This window comes from Aotus nancymaae, unplaced genomic scaffold, assembly GCF_030222135.1.
Source record: "Aotus nancymaae isolate 86718 unplaced genomic scaffold, 86718_ANA_hifiasm-v0.15.2.pri h1tg000040l, whole genome shotgun sequence".
In the NCBI taxonomy this organism is placed as follows: domain Eukaryota; kingdom Metazoa; phylum Chordata; class Mammalia; order Primates; family Aotidae; genus Aotus; species Aotus nancymaae.
Window position 1 is genome coordinate 48982368 of NW_026988454.1, and position 21746 is coordinate 49004113.

General features: G+C 40.7%; 1 protein-coding gene across 6 annotated transcripts in view; it reads left to right on the forward strand.

Annotated features, from left to right (window-relative positions):
- The window catches only part of CEP85L (centrosomal protein 85 like), a 247224-nt gene that overhangs the window by 54266 nt on the left and 171212 nt on the right, over positions 1-21746 (forward strand). The window lies entirely within an intron of this gene.

Below are 21746 nucleotides of genomic sequence, written 5' to 3' on the forward strand. Positions count from 1 at the left end.
CTTATCAGTTTCAGGAGATTTTGGGCTGAGACGATAGGTTCTTCTAAATCTACAATCATGTTGTCTGCAAATAGAGACAATTTGACTTCCTCCTTTCCTGATTGAATACCCTTTATTTCTTTTTCTTACCTAATTGCTCTGGCCAGAACTTCCAGTACTATATTGAATAGGAGTGGTGAGAGAGGGCATCCTTGTCTAGTGCCAGATTTCAAAGGGAATGCTTACAGCTTTTGCCCATTCAGTATAATATGGACTGTGGGTTTGTCATATAAAGCTTTTATTATTTTGAGATACATTTTGTTGATACCTAGTTTATTCAGAGTTTTAAGCATAAAGGGCTGTTGAATGTTGTCAAAGGCCTTCTCTGCATCTATTGAGATAATAATCGTGGTTTTTGTCTTTGGTTCTGTTTATGTGGTGAATTACGTTTATAGACTTGCGTATGTTGAACCAGTTTTGCATTACCGGGATGAAGCCTACTTGATTGTGATGGATAAGCTTTTTGATGTGCTGTTGCAATCGGTTTGCCAGTATTTTATTGAACATTTTTGCATCTGTGTCCATCATGGATATTGGCCTGAAGTTTTCTTTTTCTTTTCTTTCTTTCTTTCTTTTTTTGAGAGGGAGTTTCGCTCTTGTTACCCAGGCTGGAGTGCAATGGTGTAATCTCGGCTCACCGCAACCTCTGCATCCTGAGTTCAAGCAATTCTCTTGACTCAGCCTCCTGAGTAGCTGGGACTACAGGTGCGTGCCACCATGCCCAGTTAATTTTTTGTATTTTTAGTAGAGACTGGTTTTCACCATGTTGACCAGGATGGTCTCGATCTCTTGATGTTATGAGTCACGGCACCCGACCAGTTTTCTTTTCTTGTTGAGTCTCTGCCAGGTTTTGGCATCAGGATGATGTTGGTCTCATAAAATGATTTAGGGAGGATTCTCTCTTTTTGGACTGTTTGGAGCAGTTTCAGAAGGAGTGGTACCAGCTCCTCTTTATATGTCTGGTAGAATTCGGGTGTGAACCTATCTGGACCTGGGCTTTTTTTGGTTGGTAAGCTATTAATTGCTGCCTCAACTTCAGCCCTTGTTATTGGTCTATTCAGGGTTTCGACTTCTTCCTAGTTTAGGTTTGGGAGGATGTAAGTGTCTGGGAATTCATTCATTTCTTCCAGTTTTACTGGTTTATGTGCATAGAGTTGTTTGTAGTAATCGCTGATGGTGGCTTGTATTTCTGTGGAATTTGTGGTGATATCCCCTTTATCATTTTATATTGCATCTATTTGATTCTTCTCTCTTTTATTTTTTATTAATCTGGCTAGTGTTCTGTCTATTTTGTTGATCTCTTCAAAAAAACAGCTCCTGGATTTATTGATTTTTTTTGAAGGGATTTTTGTCTCCTTCAGTTCTGCTCTGATCTTAGTTATTTCTTGTCTTCTGCTACCTTTTGAGTTTTTCGATCTTGCTTCTCTAGCTCTTTCAATTTTGATGATAGGGTGTCTATTTTAATTCTTTCCTTGCTTCTCATGTGGGCATTTATTGCTGTAAATTTTCCTGTAGACACTGCTTTATATGTGTCCCAGAGATTCTGGAACATTGTGTCTTTGTTCTCATTGGTTTCGAAGAACATTTTTATTTCTGCTTTCATTTCATTGTTTATCCAGTCAACATTCAAGAGCCAGTTGTTCAGTTTCCATGAAGTTGTGCAATTCTGAGTTAGTTTCTGAATTCTGAGTACTAATTTGATTGCACTGTGGTCTGAGAGACTGTTATGATTTCTGTTCTTTTGCATTTGCTGAGGTATGACTTGCTTCCAATTATGTGGTCAGTTTTAGAGTAGGTGTGATGTGGTGCTGAAAAGAATGTATTTTATGTGGATTTGGGGTGGAGAGTTCTGTAAATGTCTGTTAGGTTTGCTTGGTCCAGGTCTGAGTTCAAGTCTTAGATATCCTTGTTAATTTTCTGTCTTGTTGATCTGTGTAATATTGACAGTGGAGTGTTAAAGTCTCCCACTATTATTGTGTGGGAGTCTAAGTCTCTTTATAGGTCATTAATAACTTGCTTTATGTATCTGGGTGCTCCTATATTGGGTGTGTCTATATTTAGGATTGTTATGTCTTCTTGTTTCATTGATCCTTTTACCATTATGGAATGCCCTTCTTCATCTACTTTAATCTTTGTTGGCTTAAAGTCTATTTTATCAGAGACTAGGATTGCAACTCCTGCTTTTTTTTGCTCTCCATTTGCTTGGTAGATCTTCCTCCATCCCTTTATTTTGAGCCTATGTGTATCCTTGGACGTGAGATGGGTTTCCTGGACACAGCATGCTGATGGGTTTTGACTTTTTATCCAATCTGCCAGTCTGTGTCTTTTATTGAGGCATTTAGCCCATTTGCATTTAAGGTTAATATTGTTATGTGTGAATTTTATCCTGCCATTTTGATGCTAGCTGGTTGTTTTGCCTATTAGTTGACACAGTTTCTTCATTGTGTCGATGCTTTTTACCATTTGGTACGTTTTCGGAGTGGCTGATACTGGTTGTTTCTTTTTATGTTTAGTGCTTCTTTCAGGAGGTCTGGCGGTTTGGTGGTGATGAAATCTCTGAGCAATTGCTTGTTCATAAAGGATTTTATTTCTCCTTCACTTACAAAGCTTAGTTTGGCTGGATATGAAATTCTAGGTTGAAAGTTCTTTTCTTTAAGGATGGTGAATATTGGTCCCCACTCTCTTCTGGCTTGTAGGGTTTCTGCTGAGAGATCAGCTGTGAGTCTGAAGGGCTTCCCTTTGTGGGTAACCCGACCTTTCTCTCTGGCTGCCCTTAGTATTTTTTCCTTCATTTCAACCCTGGTGATTTTGACAGTTATGTGCCTTGGGGTTGCTCTTCTTGAGGAATATCTTTGTGGTGTTCTCTGTATTTCCTGGACTTGAATGTTGGCCTGCCTTGCTAGATTGAGGAAGTTCTCCTGGTAATATCCTGAAGAGTGTTTTCCAGCTTGGATTCCTTCTCTCCATCACATTCAGGTATACCTATCAAACGTAGATTAGGTCTTTTCACATTATCCCATATTTCTTGGAGGCTTTGTTCATTTCTTTTTACTCTTTTTTCTCTAATCTTGCCTTCTTGTTTTATTTCATTGAGTTGATCTTCAATATCTGATATCCTTTCTTCTGCTTGGTCAATTGAGCTATTGAAACTTATGCATGCTTTGCGAAGTTCTCCTGTTGTGTTTTTCAGCCCCATCAATTCATTTATATTCGTCTCTAAGCTGTTTATTCTCATTAGCATTTCATCTAACCTTTTTTCAATGTTTTTAGTTTCTTTGCATTGGGTTAGAACATGATCTTTTAGCTCAGAGAAGACTACCTTCTGAAGTCAGTTTTTGTCAATTCATCAAACTCATTCTCCATCCAGCCTTGTTCCCTACTGTTGAGGAGTTGTCATCCCTTGGAGGAGGAGAGGCATTCTGGTTTTGGGTATTTTCATCCTTTTTGTGCTGGTTTCTTCCCATTTTTGTGGATTTATCTACCTGTGGTCTTTGTAGTTGTTGACTTTCGGATGTGGTCTCTGAGTGGATGTGCTTTTTGTTGCTCTTGAAGTTATTTATTTCTGTTTTTTAGTTTTCCTTCTAACAGTCAGGCCCCTCTGCTATAGGACTGCTGGAGGTCCACTCCAGACCCTGTTTGCCTGGGGATCACCTGCAGTGGCTGCAAAACACTAAGGGTTGCTGCCAGTTTCTTCTGTTATTTTTGTCCCAGAAGGATACCCACCAGATGTCAGCTTGAGCTCTCCTTATGAGGTGTCTCTTTGGTTATACGGAGGTTGGGGAGTTGCTTGAGGACACAGTCTGTCCCTTATAGGAGCTCAAGTGCTGAGCTGTGAGCTTTGTTTTTCTGTTCAGAGCTGCTGGGCAGATACGTTTATGTCTACTGCAGCGGAACTCATAACCACCATTTTTTCCCAGGTGCTCTGTCCTGGGAAGGTGGCGCTTTATTTATAAGTTCCTGTCATTCTGCTGCCTTTTTTCAGAGATGCCCTGCCCAGCAAAGAGGTAGCCTAGTCACAGTCTTCCAGCAGAGGCGTTGCTGAGCTAGCTGCTGGGTGAACTTCCTTGCAGTTTTGTTTATAGGGGTATAGTTACAACTGCCTCGGTAATGGCGGTCTGCCTCAGTAATGGTGAACTGCCTCCATAATGGTGGACTGCCTTGGTAATGGCGGACTGCCTCGATAGTCGTGGACTGCCTAGGTAATGGCGGACGCCCTTCCCACCACAGAGCTGGACCGTCCTTGTCCGGCTGTGCTTGCTGTGAAACTCTTAATCCAGAGCGTTTCAGATTGCTGGTCTTTGTGGGGGTGGGACCAGCGGAGCCAGATTACCTGGCTCCCTGTTTCAGCCCCTTTTTTTTCAGTTGAATGGGCGACTCTGTCTCCCAGGCATTCTAGTTTCTAGTTTAAACGACACCCGGATTTGTTTGAGTTTTTGTGTGTAGACCTGCTGCACAGGCTGAAACAGCTGCGCTGAAGACTCTTGGCACTTTTCTGCCTGGGAATCTCCTGGTCTGTGTTCAGTAAAAATTTGTTTGGAAATGCGGTGATCACTCACCCCCTGCGTTTTTGCTGGGAACTGCAATCCAGAGCTGTTCCTATTCGGCCATGTTTATTTCGGAATCAAACACTTCGTATTAATTTAAAATATCTTCTTGTTCTATCTTTTTCTCTTTTTTTTTTCCCATAAAATTTCAAACACACACCAAAGTAGAAGGCAGGCAAAATGGTGAACCCATATATGTACACACCAAATTTATAGAGTTATAACACATGACAGTCTTATTTCAGCCATTACTTTTGCTCATTCATATACTCTTAGTCTTGGGTTTAAGGAAATAGAGAACTCCTGTTTAACCTTTTGGTAATAATGATACTAACATTTATGGAGCATTTACTATATACAAGGCATCATCATCATAAGAGATTTGCATATATTTTTCATTTAATTAAAAAATTATATGTTACAATTATAAACCCATTTTATATATAAGGTAGGTGATATTTCAACCATTCTGTAGCCTATTCTGCTTTTTATTAACAGTCAGTTTATTGGTGAATAATACTATGTTTTTGCAACTTTGAAACTTTCAGGTCTCTGGTAATGGATACTCGAATACCATGACTTCCAGCTGTCACAGTAAATTATTTGATCAATTAGACTTAAAATTAACAAAAATGTCTCATAAAATTTTGCAATATGTTACCCATCAAATATAACTTATTTTAAAATTCTTTTATTATGGAAATTTTTTGAGGTAAAATATGTTTATCTCCTTTTTACTGATAAAAAAATTAAAAACGTAGAGGATGTTAATGTATCCATGGTTATATAGGTTTTCAAGTGGTGGAAATGAGATTCTCTTAGTCTGTTTAACCCCAAGCCCTATTCTTTAACTATGGTGCTAGATATCTGTACTTGGAAGGCAGAATGCAAAGGGAAAAAAAGCCCTGAGAGATGTAGTGTAGGAAAATGTAGGTAACACTAGATTGAGAAACAGGATACCAAGATTTTATTTTGAGCTCTATTCTTTGTCAAGTAATTTAACCTCTTTGTACTTTAGTTCTTTATTTATAGATGGTAGTAGGTCAGAGTTTATACAAAGAACATTTTTGCTTGTGAAATCATAATTTCAAGGCAGTGTTCAAAACAATTTGTTTTACATTCTTTTGTAAATCAAACAACACTGTGTTCTTTATCTCTAAATTCTCTTGTTAATTTATGTTATTACTTAAAATTAAATATTTGAATTGTAAATTCATAAACATGGTGTATAATGTTATCATAGCTCTGTTACTGGTGGAAGGTGTCCAGGATCTTGGTGCTTTGAACAAAGAATTGGACAAAATATACAAACCAAGGAAAGAATGAAGCAACAAAAGCAGAGATTTATTGAAAATGAAAGCATACTTCACAGGGTGGTAGTGGGCTCAAGCAAGCAGCTCAAGGGCCTGGTTACAGAATTTTCTGGGGTTTAAATACCTTCTAGAGGTTTCCCTTTTGTTATTTGGTGCATACCTTATGTAAATGAAGTAGTGGCCTATGATCAGTCTGATTGGTTGCAGAAGAAAGCACCAATCAGAGGCTGAAGTGAAGTTACGTAGTTACATACTGTGCAGATACCTGATTAGTTGTGGAAAGTGACCAATCAGAGGCTGAAGTGAAGTTACAAAATTATACTTATATGCAAATGAAGACGACTGAAGACCAGCCTGATTGGTTGTGGGAGGGGACCAATCAGAGATACTTTCAGTTTTTCATCTGCCACACAGTAAAGGTGGGGCAAGAGGGGCAGTTGCAAAGGGAGTAGCCTCTGGTCCTTTTGTTACTTGGGTGTGCAAAGTTGGGGTTTTTGTTTTAATTTAGTTCTAGGAAGTCTGCATGTATTGGCCTTAGGTTCCCTGCCTCCAGATCCTATTCTCTTGCTTCAGCTCTAGTATGTTTGCAGAAATTAAAACTGTTGGAGGTGTATTTTTGTATCTTTATGGACTTCAGTTTTACCTTCAGTATATATTGTTCATTCATTCATTTTTGCCATCATTTTGCTTCTCAGCCTAGTAGAGAGAGTATGCTTGCGGGACCCTTACCTAGCTGAGCTGAATTGATTTTAGAGATGTGTGATGAACCCATGGGCCTGGAAATGCTCTTGTCACACAATCATGGATGTAGGTGATACCGCTCTGATGACTGGAGGATCACCAGGGTCCTTTGTCTCACGCTGGTTTAAATATAATGACACGGACTCATGTAGAGTGATTTTAAGGAGCAGAGAGTTTAATAAATGGATGAGAAAGAAGGAAGAGGCTCTCCTGTACAGAGATGGAGGGGGTCTCCAAGCTGAGAGGGGGAACTCTGAGTGTGGTGGAAAACAGCCAGCTATTTTAGGAGGCTGGAGGAGGCGGTGTCCAATTTGCATAGGGCCCAGGGGATTTGTTTGACCAGGTATGCCATTTATGTAACCTGTGGAAAAAACTAGCCATCCCACCCTAGCCTTTTAATATGCAAATGTAGGGGGCCAGGATGTTCTACACACCTGGGGATATATGGAGGTAGCCATGATGTTAGGCATACTTGTGGTGACAAGGAGGAGGAGGCAGGAATTGCCATATTGAGTGGACCCAGTTTCTAATGGCTTGTAATTGCATATCAAAGCTTGCCAGCTCAGCTCTTAAGGCTGTTTTCCTGCTAGGCTAGAAACGTTTTTGGAGCTGCTTTAAAAGAAAAAAACCTTTCCAAGGACGCTTGTCCTCTCAATCTACCTAAAATAATTTTTTTTGAAAGTTTGTAAATGTTTATTAACTGTCAGTGACTGATACAGGGGAATCGCATGAGGGGAATTTGCAGCAGGGACTGCATGTTGAACAGGAAACAGAGTGAGGTGATGCTTGACCAGGACTCATTAGCAATGGGGAAAAGCAGATGGGAGATGCTTATAGTACTCTGTGTGTGTGTGTGTGTGTGTGTGTGTGTGTGTCTGTGTCTGTGTGTGTGTGTCTGTGTCTGTGTATGTGTGTGTAAATGCAGAGAAAAAATATCTGAAACACCCAGAACTGCCCTCAGTAGTCACATCCGGGGAGAGAGGAGGGTAGTGCTGTTCTCTGCAGAGAGTACCTGACAATACTTGTTTTCTGAGGTAGGTGCATGGATACACAAACAGAAATATGCATTAGCTATGTATTGCTTATCAACAAAAATGCAAATATCTTAACAGGATGGCACACTGTAAGAAAATACAGGGAAAATGCTGATACCTAACTGTTGGCACACTGTAAGAAAAATGACGTTCAACTTTTCACTGTTGTGAACTCTTGCTTTCACTTGCTATACACCTGATGATGAGGGATTCACAGCCATGCCCATGTTCATGAAAGGTTACCAGGTTCTGCTTCTCATCATGGGCACGCATCCTGTCCCTAAGGGGAGTTATTCTTCATCTTCCTCAGGGTGACAAATCTCTTCATAAATCACTAGATACTTTCTCTCTCGTACTCTGTGGGTCCAGTTATCTTGTTAATCTTCTCAGAGGTTCTTTCTTTTGCAGGGGGAGGGGGGGCACAGCTGTTTTCCATTGTTTTGTGAGGCAGATGCTTCTGGCACTCCCTTTGAATAATTTCCTTCCTCTGCTGGCTTCTTGGGCATCATCTTTAGAAAGTTTTCTTGTAGCATGCCGAAAGCCATCTGAGTATGTTCATCCTGATTCCCGCAGTTATAGTGTCTATCAGAATCATTCCCCTGGAGGTCCGTGGCCCATTTATTATACATGAAAGTTGGGAGGGTGACCTTGAGACCTAGTTTAGTCATGGTCTCATAGTTTCTCTTCATATACACATAAGTGATTTTCTCTGAGTTTTTCAGCTTTTCCCAATTCTTCTTAGAGAAGTATCTGACAGTATCATTGAAGGCTTTGTGTCTCTTCTTTGATATCTGAGCATCATCCCTGGGACTCTTTGCAAAGGTGCTGTCACCATTCATGGCACTGGGAGCAGTCGGACCTCAGAGGTGAAGCAGCGGTGGTAAGGTCAGCAGCAGCGGCAGCGAGGGCAATGGCCAAATAATTTCTTAACAACTCCTATAACATTCCCCCCTGAGGAGATGTCACCCTAACTGCTGTTACGGGGTTTTGGGCTGTGACTCTTTCTGGCTACTTCCTGCTGAAAAGGAGCGTCGAATGGGGAACAGCAGCTAGGACTCCTACTGGGGTCGATCCAAGCGTCCTTGGAAGAATGGTGTGTCTATGTGTGGTTCCATTTGCAGCACCACTTGGAATTTGATTGCTTCTAGGCAAGAAGAAACAATTTGAGTTATAGTATTGAGTATACAAGGTCCAAATATTAATACAAGACAAATAAGCAAAAGGGGACTTAATAAAGGGGCCAATCAATTCCATAAAGAAGACTGGAATTCAGTAAAGAGGGACTGTAGTCACTTGGGGCTGAAGCCTGCATTTTCCCTTAGCCTGTCAGTAATTTTGATTTATTTGATCTTTAAGTACCTGTATATTTTCTTCTACTAGAGGTGTTAATACAGAAGCAGCATGTGCACAGGTACCTCCTGCTTCAGCTGTAAGGACATCTAAGGCCCGTCTGTTTTGTGCTGCTACTGAGGCTAAAGAGTCTATAGATTGTTGTGCCTCTATGCCCCCTACAGTTGCCTTCCATCCTTGTTGCATCATAATGGAGATATTAAGTATTGATCTTTCAAGGAGAGGGATACTCATAAACTAGAAGGTACCTCTGGCTATAGAATTGTCCAGCCATGGTTTTTGTAAGATGGGATTGTCATGTACATGCTCTCCCCAGTCTGCCCTTTCAGTTAAATCTCTATATGACGGCATACACATGATAGATTTTTTTTGTCCAGTGTATTCGAGATAGTGCAGTTTCTAGAAAAGAGCCTGTAGTTAGGGATGTCCCCAGATTCTCAGTAGAACTTAAAAATAGTAAGTCGGCTACTACAGCTATAGTACAAGTTCCCTTCCAATGCCTTGGGAGGATTAAGTGTATCCAGGAGCCACAAAGAAAATATAGCCCTGTTACTTGAAGGGATGGTTCTAAGTTATGGCTTGTGAGAGACACTGGCAGATTTTTCTCATATCTTAGAAGTTTCCTTTCTTTATGTATAATAGAACCATCCTTGGGATAAAGATAACCATATTTAGGATAGTCATTTACGATGCCATTTGGAATTTGACATGCCAAGTGAGAAGGATCCACCTGGTAAACGGAGTTTTGAAAAATTAAAGACATAATATACCCTGACCAGTTTCTCAGATGATTCTTATGACAAGGGCTGTCAGTCCAGATGTCTCCAGTTTGCCCACAGATCTGTAAGCTGCTACTATTAGCAAACATCATACAAGGGTCTGGAATTCCATGTCGGGACATGTTTGGCAAGAGTCGTGTGTTATTCCTTACAATATAGTCAAGGTGGTTACTTAGAGCCACTCCCATCAAGGCTTCCAACCGGAGAGGTTAGATTCTGAAAGTCCCCCATTAGGGCTTCTGATCCGTGTAGATCACCCTTATTGTGCTCTCCTCCCCAAATCTTTGAACTATCAGCAATTACAAGTGTGATGTTATAACATCTGAGATCTTCCAAGTGTGGTCCTTCCCCACTATTTTTAAAACAGAGGGAAGCATTTGCTATTACTCAGTCAACTTTTCCCAGCCTGAGTGTGTGAAGCTTATCTTTGGAGCGGAATCTTCTCCTGAGAAGAGTTAGTCACCCAGTTGAAAGTGCTCCCATGCTTATCAAGCAAGTCTTTAAGGGTTAAAAGTAAAGCCAACAAAGGGAATCCTAAGACAGTGAGTACTCGGTCATTGTAGGGTTCTTTAGTGTCACTGAACTGAGGTGAACCACTTAGGAGAGACTCAACAATTAGTCTTGTCCTACAAATGGGCCATGGCAGATATTATAGGAGCTAAATGGTGTATTACTAAAATTGATAAAAAAAATCCTAACATATTTAATGATAGTAAAACACTTATGTTTACTCCCTGTTAGTAACTGTTATTCCTGCTGTGAGGTTAATAATTAAGCAAAATGCTACAGTGATTGAGATTCTTTCTCTGACATTTCACCCTGAGGGTGCTACAGTATATAGTTCTACTCTGAGTGAGTATAGCAATTCCTGCAAGAGTGGCGTAGTAAATAATTTCCACCAAAAATAAGTTCTAATATTTGGCTCAAAAGGAGAGGTAGAAACGACAAAAAGTATTTGTTGAGGTAGGGGTGAGACTGAATTCAGTTACTCATCTTTTGTGATTTTCCACTTAAGATTCTTCTGTTTCTTCACATTGATATTCAGGAGGTTCCTCTGGGCTGTCCGGTTACTCCAGGATTTGACTTGAGTGTGATGTATCCAGGAGTCAATTCCTGTACCTTTTATTGCTGGGGGGTGGGTTGGAAGAAGAAAAGCATAAGGCCCTTCCTAGGTTGGGCTTAGGGAGGGAGAGAGAGAAGGGAGAGCCTTTACCAGTAGCAAATATCCTGGGTTAATTAGAAGTAGTTCAATTCCCTGGGGTTGGGCTTTCACTAATTGTGCTAATTCCTGTTGGAAGTGAGCCAGAGAGGTTACATGCTTAACTAGCTCAGAGGTTTCCCGATCTAATAGAAAAATTATTGGTAAGGAAAGGCTGTCCTTACAGTATCTCAGATGGGCTAAGACCTAATTTTGAAGGGGAATTTCTTATTTGTAGTAAGGCCATGGGAAGAAGAGCGACCCAAGGAAGGTGAGCTTCTTGGGACAATTTTCTGAGATTTCTCTTGATAATATCATTAGTTTTCTCTATCTTTACTGAGGATTGGGGTCTGCAAGCACAATGGAGATGATATTCTATGCCTAGTGCTTTTGAGGCCCCTTGTGTGACAGCTGCCTTAAATGAGGGCCCATTGTCATTGTCACTTTGAAGGTACTTAGGTAGACCAAAGTCAGGAGTTATTTCATTAACTAACACTTCTATTACCTCAGAAGCTTTTTCTGTACAACATGGAAATGCTTCTACCCAGTTAGTGAGGGTATCAACCCATACGAGCAGGTATTGAATGCCCTTTGTCTTTGGCATGTGGGTGAAGTTTATCTGCCACTCCTCCCTTGGATAACTTCCTATTCTTTGGGTTTGAGGAGGAAGGAGTTGCCTGTTCAGGGAATTATTTTTACGACGGACTTCACAAACATTAATAACTTGCTTAATTGTTTTTAGTAAGTTCTCTTCTGAAAACAATTTCTGAGCACTTTGATAAGTTTTATCCTTTCCCAAGTGAAAAGCTTGGTGAAGGATTTTAAGGACTTTCCATTGGCTGGAGGCTAGCAAGTGGAGTTTGCCATTCTCCAGCTGTAGCCATCCTGAAGGCTGAAATGTATACCCTCAAGAAGTGGCCCATCCTATTTCTGTAGGTAGGGGAGTACTGAGGTTTAATTTCTCTTTTGGAGCCTTCCCAGTTTAGAGGGGTTTGAAGTGTGTTGTCTTGAGGCTTCCTTGCCACTGACTTAGCTACCTGATAAGCTAATCTGTTTTCTTTGGCTACCTCATCTGTTTTCTTTTGATGTCCCCTATAATGCATCACTGCTATTTCTCATGGAAGGAAAACTGAGGATAATAACCTGTTAATTTCCTAGTGACACTTTATAGATCCTTTGGTGGTAAGAAAATACTTTTCCTTCCAGATGGCAACATGAGCATGGAGAACCAGGAAAGCATATTTGGAGTCTGTGTAAATATTAGCTACCTTTCCTTTGTTTAATTCACTTGCTCTTGTAAGAGCTATTAGCTTAGCTAATTGAGCATTTGTGCCTGGAGGGAGTGACACACTTTCAGTGTTGTCATATAGAGTGACTACTGCATATCTTGCCTTATGGATCCTTTGTTCTACAAAAGAGCTCCCATCTGTGAAGAGGGTCCAGTCTGAGTTCTCTAGGGGAGTTTCCTTGAGATCTTCCCTGGCTGCATAGGTCTGTACTATGATTTGCTCTCAATGATGCTCAGATTCCTCAATTTCCTTGGGGAAGAAGGTGGCTGGATTTAGACAGAACAAGTCTTTAATTGGATGTTGGAATCCTTTAACAGCTGGGTTTGATATTTAAGGAGTCAGCTTTCCCCCTCTAGACTACTGCACAAAGGCTTCCCCTAGAGTGCAGTAGTCCTGCCATGTTGGGGCAGGCATAAGTAGATAAATCATTTCCCAGAGTTAATTTGGAGGCTTCTGGGGCCAGCAGAGCCACTGAGGCAATGGCTCGGAGGCATGCTGGCCATCCTTTAGCCACCAACTCAAGTTCCTTACTTAGGTAACCCACTGGCTGTTCAGCTGGTCCTTGGGCCTGTGTTAATACTCTCAGGGCCGTTACCTTCCTTTATGATACATACAGATTGAAGTCCTTCCCTATAGGAAGGCTGAGAGCTGGTGCCTTAAGCAAGTCTTGCTCATCAAAGGCCTTTTGAGCTTCAGGTTCCTAGGTTAAAAGATGAGTTTTAGCTCCCTGAGTTTCTTTTATGACGTTATATAATGGACAGCCTATTTCACCATACCCAGGTATCCATAGTCTACAAAATCTTGTAATGCCCTTAAATCTTCTTAGTTGCTTGAGGATTTGGGGGAGGGCAAAGGAAGAAATAGGCTTAATCCTCTCCTTCCCTAATGCTCTGGTCCCTCAGACAGCATTAAGCCTAGATACTTTACTCAGGTTTTGTAGAGCTGGGCCTTGAGCTTTGAAACCTTATATCCTCTTTTAGCTAAGAAGGTGAGAAGAGCTTCATTGCCTTCCTGAAAAGCATCCTCATTTGGGGCACAGAGCAGAATATCATCAACGTACTGCAAGACCCTAACTTAAGGATGAAAGAACTCAGAGAGTTCTTGTGGCAGTGCCTGTCCAAACAAATGAGGACTATCTTGAAATCCCTGAGGCAACACCATCCATGTTAACTGTGTGGTCTGGTTGGAGGGATATTCGAAGGCAAACAGGTATGGAGAGTCAGGATGTAACTGTATGCAGAAAAAGGCATCCTTTAAATCTAGGACTGTAAACCATTTAGTTCCCTCGGGTATTTGAGTTAACAGGGTATAGGGATTAGGGACGACTGGATGGATTGGAACTACAGCTTCATTAATGAGGTAAAGGTCCTGAACTAGGCTCCATTCCTCATTGGATTTCTGCACTCCTAATATTGGAGTGTTGCAGGGGCTATTAGAGGGTTTGAGGAGGCCCTGTGTCTTTAGGTTTTTATTAATGGCTTCTAGCCCTTTCCTAGCCTCTGGTCTTAGGGGATACTGTCTCTGGTTAGGAAAAGAAGTGGGATCCTTAAGATAGATCTGGACTGGCCTAGCAGTTATAGCTCAACCTGTTCTTAAGTTGCCCACACTTCTGGATTAATGGTAGCTTCCATCAGGGGGAGACAAAGAGTTTGTTTTTTTTTCAACTGGTAATCAATTTATTAAAATAGTTGACTTAAGCCTGCAGTGGTAACTTCCACCTCAACTCCTGGCTTAATACTGATGAAAGTAATCTGCTTAACAATCTCAGAAGGACTGTGCAAGTCAATGAGTTGCTTGTGGTTTCTCATCTGGAAATGATCCCATGTTTTAGAACCTTCACCACAAGGAATTTTTCTTGTAGTGATTCTCAAAGTCTTGGTAGGCGTTTGAACTGGTCCTTTCACTGAGATTTTTTTCCTTTGCTCCTCTAATCAAGTCAGCACCCACCTTCTCCAGGGATTTTACGTTGCAGCTCATTAGAGTGATTCAGAGTTCAGATGAACTGCCACCTCTGGCTCCATGGGTGTTTTTCTGATATCCTTAAAGCCATGGCTGCTGCATGGCTTCTTGACTGACTTGTTTCTGGGCCAGAGCGAAGAGCGGTGAGTCAGGAGCGGATCTACAACCTGCAACAACTATGACCACATCTTCCTCAAAAAGCTGCAGGCCCCCATGCATCTAGAATATCTCTACCTAATAAAGGAGTGGGACTTTCAGGCATGTTTAAATAAGTTCCCCCATCTGCAACTAAGGGACTGAGAAAAATACCAGGTTAGAGTTTTTCCTGTTAACGCTTTATGGTCATGCTCTGGGAAGAAGGGAGGCCTGGATTAGAGAGGAGGAAAGAGAGACTGGCTCTAGTATCCAGAAGGAGATCTACCTTCCTTCAATTTCCAGAATCACCCAGGGCTCCTGTGCTGTAATGGCAGTCTGAGTCACTGGAGCTGGAGGTTTGAGTCCTGGGACCCATCAGTCCTGTTGGACCATCTGTGAGGCTGGTTCTGAACCCAGTGACCTCTGCCTTTGGGAGCACATCCATCTCCAGTGGTCTCTGCCTCAGGCCGGACAGGGTTGGGGTGGCTTTCTTTTGCTGCCTGGGCATTTATTCTTAAAATGCCCTGACTTTCCACATTGATAACGGCTAATGGATGCACCTTAGGGATCCTGTACTTTACAGGCTTGCAACACTGCTACTAGAGCCTCTGTTCTTCTCTTGTATTTCCTCTTCTTTTCTTGGGCCTCCTCCTGATCCCTATTGTAAGAGACTGAAGTGGCTGTTCTCAGGAGGCTACCTAGGGTGCTATCTGGTTCTATAGCTTGTTTCTCTAGTTCCCTTCCAGTATCAGGAGCTGCCTGTGTATAAACTTGTCCTTCAAGATGAGCCTTTCCTCAGCTGAATCAGGTGATAAAGTGGTGTGTTTTATTAGTGCCTCTCTCTGCCTTTCCATAAAGGCGTGGGGTTCTCATCTGGTTTTTGGTCTATCATGGACAGTTTACAGTAATTGAGAGGTTTGGCCCTGATCCTCCTTAGGCCCTCTAGTATACACCTTTAAAAAGTGCTTCCTTTTCCACTCATCTCCTGAGTTATATAGGGGTTCCAATCAGGGTTGTCTGTGGGAACTGCTTTCCTTCCTAGTGGGAATGGAGTTTCCACTTCTTCCTTACCTTCCTTATCTCCTCTTTTTCTCCTTGGTCTGCTATAAGAGGCATGTTTTTTTTTAAATCTCCATATATTTTTCTGCTGCCTGCAGAACTGCCTGCTTTTCAGCCACAGTGAGGGTCTGACTTAGCAGCAACATAACATCTCTCCATGTGAGATCAAAGACCTGAGTTAAGTTTTAGAAAATTTCTATATACCTACTCGGTCATCAGAAAATTGGCCCAAGTCTCCATTTATTTGCTTAAGGTCCTGTAATGAGAAGGGAAGTTGAACCTTCATGGCACCATTCCCATCAGACATTTCTTGCAGAGGGAAGAGTGAAGCAGGGAGAGTAGGATATACTGGAGATGGTGGAGCTGGAGGAGCTGATAGTGTGATTGGAGGGGGACTGGAAGGATTGGGACATTGAGCAGCTGTCTCAGATTGCTCCTCTGGAACCTGCTTTAGTTCTGGGGAACTATTCCCTGTGGGCTTGTCTGCTGTGGCTGCTAAAAGAACTGGGTCAATTGTACAGAAGTTGTAAAGGTCTGAGTTGTCTCGCAGGGCAAAAAAGGTCTGTAATAGGGAACCTCAGTCCATTTGCTCTTCTGTTTGCAGAAAAGATCTAACTGTTGGATAATATTCAAATCAATGCTCCCTTGGCAGATCAGGTTTGTCTGTCCCCAAGATGGTAAGAAGGCCATGCCCTTGTGCAATAGAATATGAGTCACTTTTTCTTCAAAGTCTCAGGGTTGAAGGAGTCCCAGTGCTTTAAAATATACTCCAGAGGAGTGCATGCAGAAGATGATCTAGAAAGAGAAGTGAGAATAAAAGTGTCCTTTTAGTCTTCCTCCTTTTGGTGTATGACCCAGGGTGGAGAAGAAAACAGTAGGGGGCATTCCTCTAACTATTTTCCCTCCCTGGCTCCTGGGTCCCAGCACCCAGTTAATTATGCCGCCCATGGCTATAGGCGTGAACCCGCCAAGCCATGGCACCAGAGAAACTAGACTTTTGAGGTCTCGTCACGCTTATTTAAGTAGTCCCAGTCCTCTGCTTATTATGTCCCTTTGACCTCCTAGACTTGTGAAAAACTATGTAATTGGGCAAGGCCCCTTTAATGGAGGGGGTGTGCTATATTGAACTCCGTATCTTGCTATTATGGCCCATGCTAAAGCATTTACCCTTAGAAAAATGGTTCCAGTTAACTTCCAGACTTAAGATCCCCTTACTAATTAAGTACTGTCTCAGTTGGTGACAGAATAGGTGACTTAAAGGAATGTAGGAGCCAAATGGCTGTTTTCCTGCTGATGGGACAATATTGAGACTAAAATTTGGCTGTGGAAGACATTTAACTCCTAACTGTTGAAAGCAGAATTTTCCCGTTCATGGAAGAGGCTTAGAGCCTGATTTCTAGCTGTGCAAAAGGAAGCTGTGGTGTTACCATTAAAAAAAAAAAAAAAAAAAAAAAAAAAAAAGCCTCTTGTAGACGATTTCCATTTCCACTAGGTGGCACTGTTATCTTAGAAATACCGTGGGCTCCCCAGAGAAGTGGAGAGCGAGCTCTGGAGATGCTATGTGTTCTCCAGACCAAAGGGTTGAGAGAGAGAGACGCTCACTTGTTGGGGGAGTGGGGAAGACCCTCTGTTCCTAGAAGATTGCAATGGCATTCCTGAGCTAAACTCCTGGTTACTAAATTCCGACACAGTTGATACACACAGAGAGTAAGAGACTGCGAATAGAAAAGGAAGGAAACTTTTGTGACAGGATAGCTGAGGATTCTCTGCCAGCACCCGAAATGGGCTGTAGGAGGCTGGGTCCAGTCCATAGGCCTTTGAATCATGCCAGGGTGTGCCCTGCCCAGATATTCTCAGTTGCCTCAGAACTTTTCCCAGCCTTGCATGATGGCAAGGTCTCCCCGTGAAAGGAAACTCATTCGAAACATAGCCAACATTCCCAATGACCTGTGGGTATTGGCGGGGCGGGGGGCGGTTCTCCATGTTCTCACCAACAAGCCTCACATCTGAGTCTTTAGAAAGGCAGCCAACGATAAGTGTAGCTAACCAGCTGACAGATGCCTGTTGATTGATTTGATTTGATTTTAAAATAGATGGCCAAGAGCATCTTGGAATGATAGATTTTGAGCTCACTCCCATTGTTACTGCTCCGATGAATGTTTTAACTCGGATTCATGGCCAGTGCACCAAAATGATATGGCTCTGATGACTGGAGGCACACCAGGTCCTTTGTCTGCGCCGTTTTAAATAAAACGACACATGTGGAGTTGTTTTAAGGAGTGGAGAGAGTTTTCAGGCAAGAAAGAAGGAAGAGGCTCCCCCATACAGAGACAGAGGGAGAGGGTCTTCAGGCTGAGAGAGGGAACCCCGAGTGTGTCAGAAAAGAGCCAGTCATATTAGGAGGTTGGGGGAGGTGGTGTCTGATTTGCATAGGGCTCAGGGGATTGGTTTGACCAGGTTTGTCATTCATGTAGCCCACAAAAACCTGGCCCTCCCACCCTAGGTTTTTAATATGCAAATGCAGGGCGCCAAGATGCTATACACACGTGGGGATATGTGGGGGCGGCCAGGATGCTAGGTACTTGTAGTTACAAGAAGAAGGTGGGAATTGCCATATTGAGTGGACCCAGTTTCTAGTGGCTGACATTTGCATATCAAAGCTTGCCGGCCCCGCAGTGCAAGCTGTTTTTCTGCTACGCAACAAATGTTTCTGGAGCTGCTTTAAAAGAAAAAAACTTTGGCAAGGACCCCTTGGCCTATCTGGCCAAAATAATTTCTTAATAACTCCTGTAACAGAGAGATTAATGACTCCATAGCTCTCCAAATAGTTCACGTAGATTATGGACCAGGTTATCATTTATTATCTGTCCCTATCATAAAATAATAGTTTTATTTCTAAGAAACTTTGTGTTTTCAAAACTTACATCCCATGATAGTTTGATTTATAAAAAATTTTTTAGGAGAGAAGTAACACAGCTTTCTACAGGTGAACTGCCTGATGGGACTTAATCTGAAATTGAAACTAGTGTGAGATGTCCAGAAAATGGTAGAGTTGAGTGAAATTTTAAAAGGCAGGCAAGAAAAGAAATCTAATTTTTTTGGTAAATGTAAAAAGGGGCTTTTTTTTTTTTTCTGACCAGCTTCCTGCCCACCTCCCACCCCTTGACTGGATTTGAAAATATTTTGCTTTGAATTGTTGACCTCTTTGAGACATACATCAAATTGTCCTTTAAATTGTCAGGAATCTGACTAGAGATCAGAATGCCTGTTTTTTTGTTTTTCTGTTTTTCAAAACCAGCTTTTCAGCCAGGCGAGGTGGCTCACACCTGTTAATCCCAGCACTGTGGGAAGGCAAGGCCAGCAGATTGCTTGAGCCTGAGTTCAAGACCAGCCTTGGTATTATGGTGAAAGCATGTCTCTGCAATAAATACAAATATTAGCAGGGTGTTGTGGCACATGCCTGTAGTCCAGGCTGAGATGGGCGTATCTCTTGAGCTTGGGAGGTTCAGGCTATAGTGAGCCAAGATTGTACCATTGCACTCCAGCCTGGGTGACAGAGTGAGACTTTGTCTCAAAAAAAACTCAAACAAAAAACCAACTTTTCATCTTGCTTATAAAAAAAAATTTCTTAGTTTGTTGTGAATGTTTGCTAAGCAACAATGTACAAATAGGACTTGAGAACTAATTAATAAAAGGTATATTCCTATAATTATTTTAAACAAGTAATTTTTTTTCTGTCTGAAGATTTGAAATAGCTTCTCAAGATACAAATGTGAAAATATAAAATAGTGCAGAAAACAAGGTTATTTGTAATTGTGATTAGATAATAAAATGAGAACTAAGATTTACATATAATTACATGCTATTGCTGTCATGTACAGTTGCTGAAAGAATAGGTCAATCATTTGCCTATAGGGAAACAAACAGAAGTTTCTCGTTATCAACATATAAAGAAGAAAAGCATAGGAAAGCATGCTTTTCATGATACTGGTACCTAAGGTATAGTTCTAATGTTCTTGACAATTATTTTTGTGTGATTATTTCTTGTAATTAGACTCTATACAGATACCACAATGCCAAAATAGGATTTTAATATTTTAGGTGTGTCTCTTGTATATGTTTAGCTGGATTAAAAATATTTGAGCAATGCTTGTCTTTTGAATGGCCTTTCTTTCACTTACTGTGATGATTATTATATTTTCATGCATTTAAAAAGTTAGCTTTATTGTGTTGTAATTAAGATCCAGTATAGTTCACCCATTTAAAATATACAGTTTTATGTTTTTCAATATATTCTCAGAATTATGCAGCCATCACCACAATCTGGTTTTAGAACATGTTCATCCTGCCCCTAAAAGAAGCCCATTAGCTGTCACTCCCCATCCCTACTCCCAGACCTAAGCAACGACTCATCTTTCTGTCTCTATAGATTTCTTTATTCTGGTCATTTCACATAAATGGAATCATCTATTATACGGTCCTTGGTGACTACTTTCACATAGTATGTTTTCTGTCCTCATTCATACTGTAGCATGTATCAGTACTTCATTTTATTGTGAAGTAATATAACATTGTATGAGTAATCCCACATTTTATTTATCTGTTCATTGGTTGATGGACATTCAGATTATTTCTGCCCTTTTGTCCTTAAGAATAGTGCCTCTATGAATATTCTTGTATACGTTTCTCTTGGGTGTATACCTAGGAGTAGAATTGCTCGGTCATATGGTAACTCTATGTTTAACTTTTTGAGGAACTACCAAATTGTTTCCTAAGGGGCTGCACCATTTTACATTCCTACCAGCAGCATATGAGGTTCCAATTTCTCCACATCCTTGCCAACATTTATATGTCATTTTGATTCTAGCCATCCTAATGGTTGTGAGGTGGTATCTCGTGTGTTTTTTAATAAGACACTTCACTATCATTGTGGCTTCCATTTGCGTTTCACTGAAGACAAATGATGTTCAACATCTTTTCATGTGCTTTTTAAATAAGGCCATTTTTATACTTTCTGTGGATAAAAAAAGTATTTTCATATTTTATGCCCATTTTTAAATTGGTCATTTGTGTTTCTATGGTAGAGTTTAAGGGTTTTTTATGTAATATTGTATAAAAGTCCCAATTAGATATAGGATTTGCTGAAATTTTTTCCCAGTTACATGAGTTGTCTTTGAACTTTTTGATGGTATTATTTGCAACCAAAAACTTTTTAAATTTTGATGAATTCCAACTTTATTTTCTTCAATCTCTTGGGATTTTGGTATTGTATCTAGGAAACTATTGCCTAACTCAAGGTCATGAAGATTTCTTCTAAGAATTTTATTTAGTTTCTTCTAAGAGTTTAATAGTTTTAGCTGTTACATTTAGGCCTATGATTCATTTTATATTCATGGATGTTATGAAGTAGCAGTCTAACTTTATTCTTTTGCTTGTGACTATCCAGTCACACCATCTCTAAGTGTTCTTCTGGTTTTTAATGTAGAGATTATAGTATATACCCATAACTTGACTGTCTGTAATGGTAATCAGAATCTTTATTCTCTTCTGATAAATACAAGGAGTGTAGAATGTTGGAATGCCAGCCACCCCTGTTGTGGGTTATATGCAATAGTTGCTAAGTATATATATTTTTGTTTTTACCCACAAGTTATATACTGTTTATTGTTGTATGCATTGTTACTTTTTTTTTTTTTTTTAGATTTAATCAAAAGTTCGCCATTTCTCTTCCCTGTTCTTTTTTCAACTCAATTCATTATTCTTTATTCTGAAATAAACTCAAGAAACTTTAGCAGTTCTTTCAGTGAGTCTGCAAATTATGTTTTTGCTTAGCTGAAAATATATTTTTCTGTCTTCAAAGATCGTTTCCCTTCAGAAACAATTTTTGGATGCCGGATATTTACTCAACCTTTTGAAGATATTAGTCCACTGTGTTCTGGATTCCATTATTGCTGTTGAGAAGTTGGCTATCATTGATAGTTGTTTTATGAATAGTCTGCCATTTCTCTGTGGCTCATCACTTCTCATTGTTTGATGTTTTATAGTTTTTTCATAAGCTCTAGTCCTGCTCTACAGCTGTGTAACAGTGAAATTGTAAGCCTTTAGGGGAAGGTCTGATTCATATTTTTATTGAGATTAATATATTTGTTTTATCTTTTCTACCTAGCAGAATGCCTTGTACTTAATACATTCCCAGGAGACTCTTCAGTTGAATTACTTTATGTAGCCCCTTTCCTAGCAGTGTGTGGTTTAGAATATTTAAAAATATTTACCTAAAAATATGGAGAATACTTAGAAATGTTCATT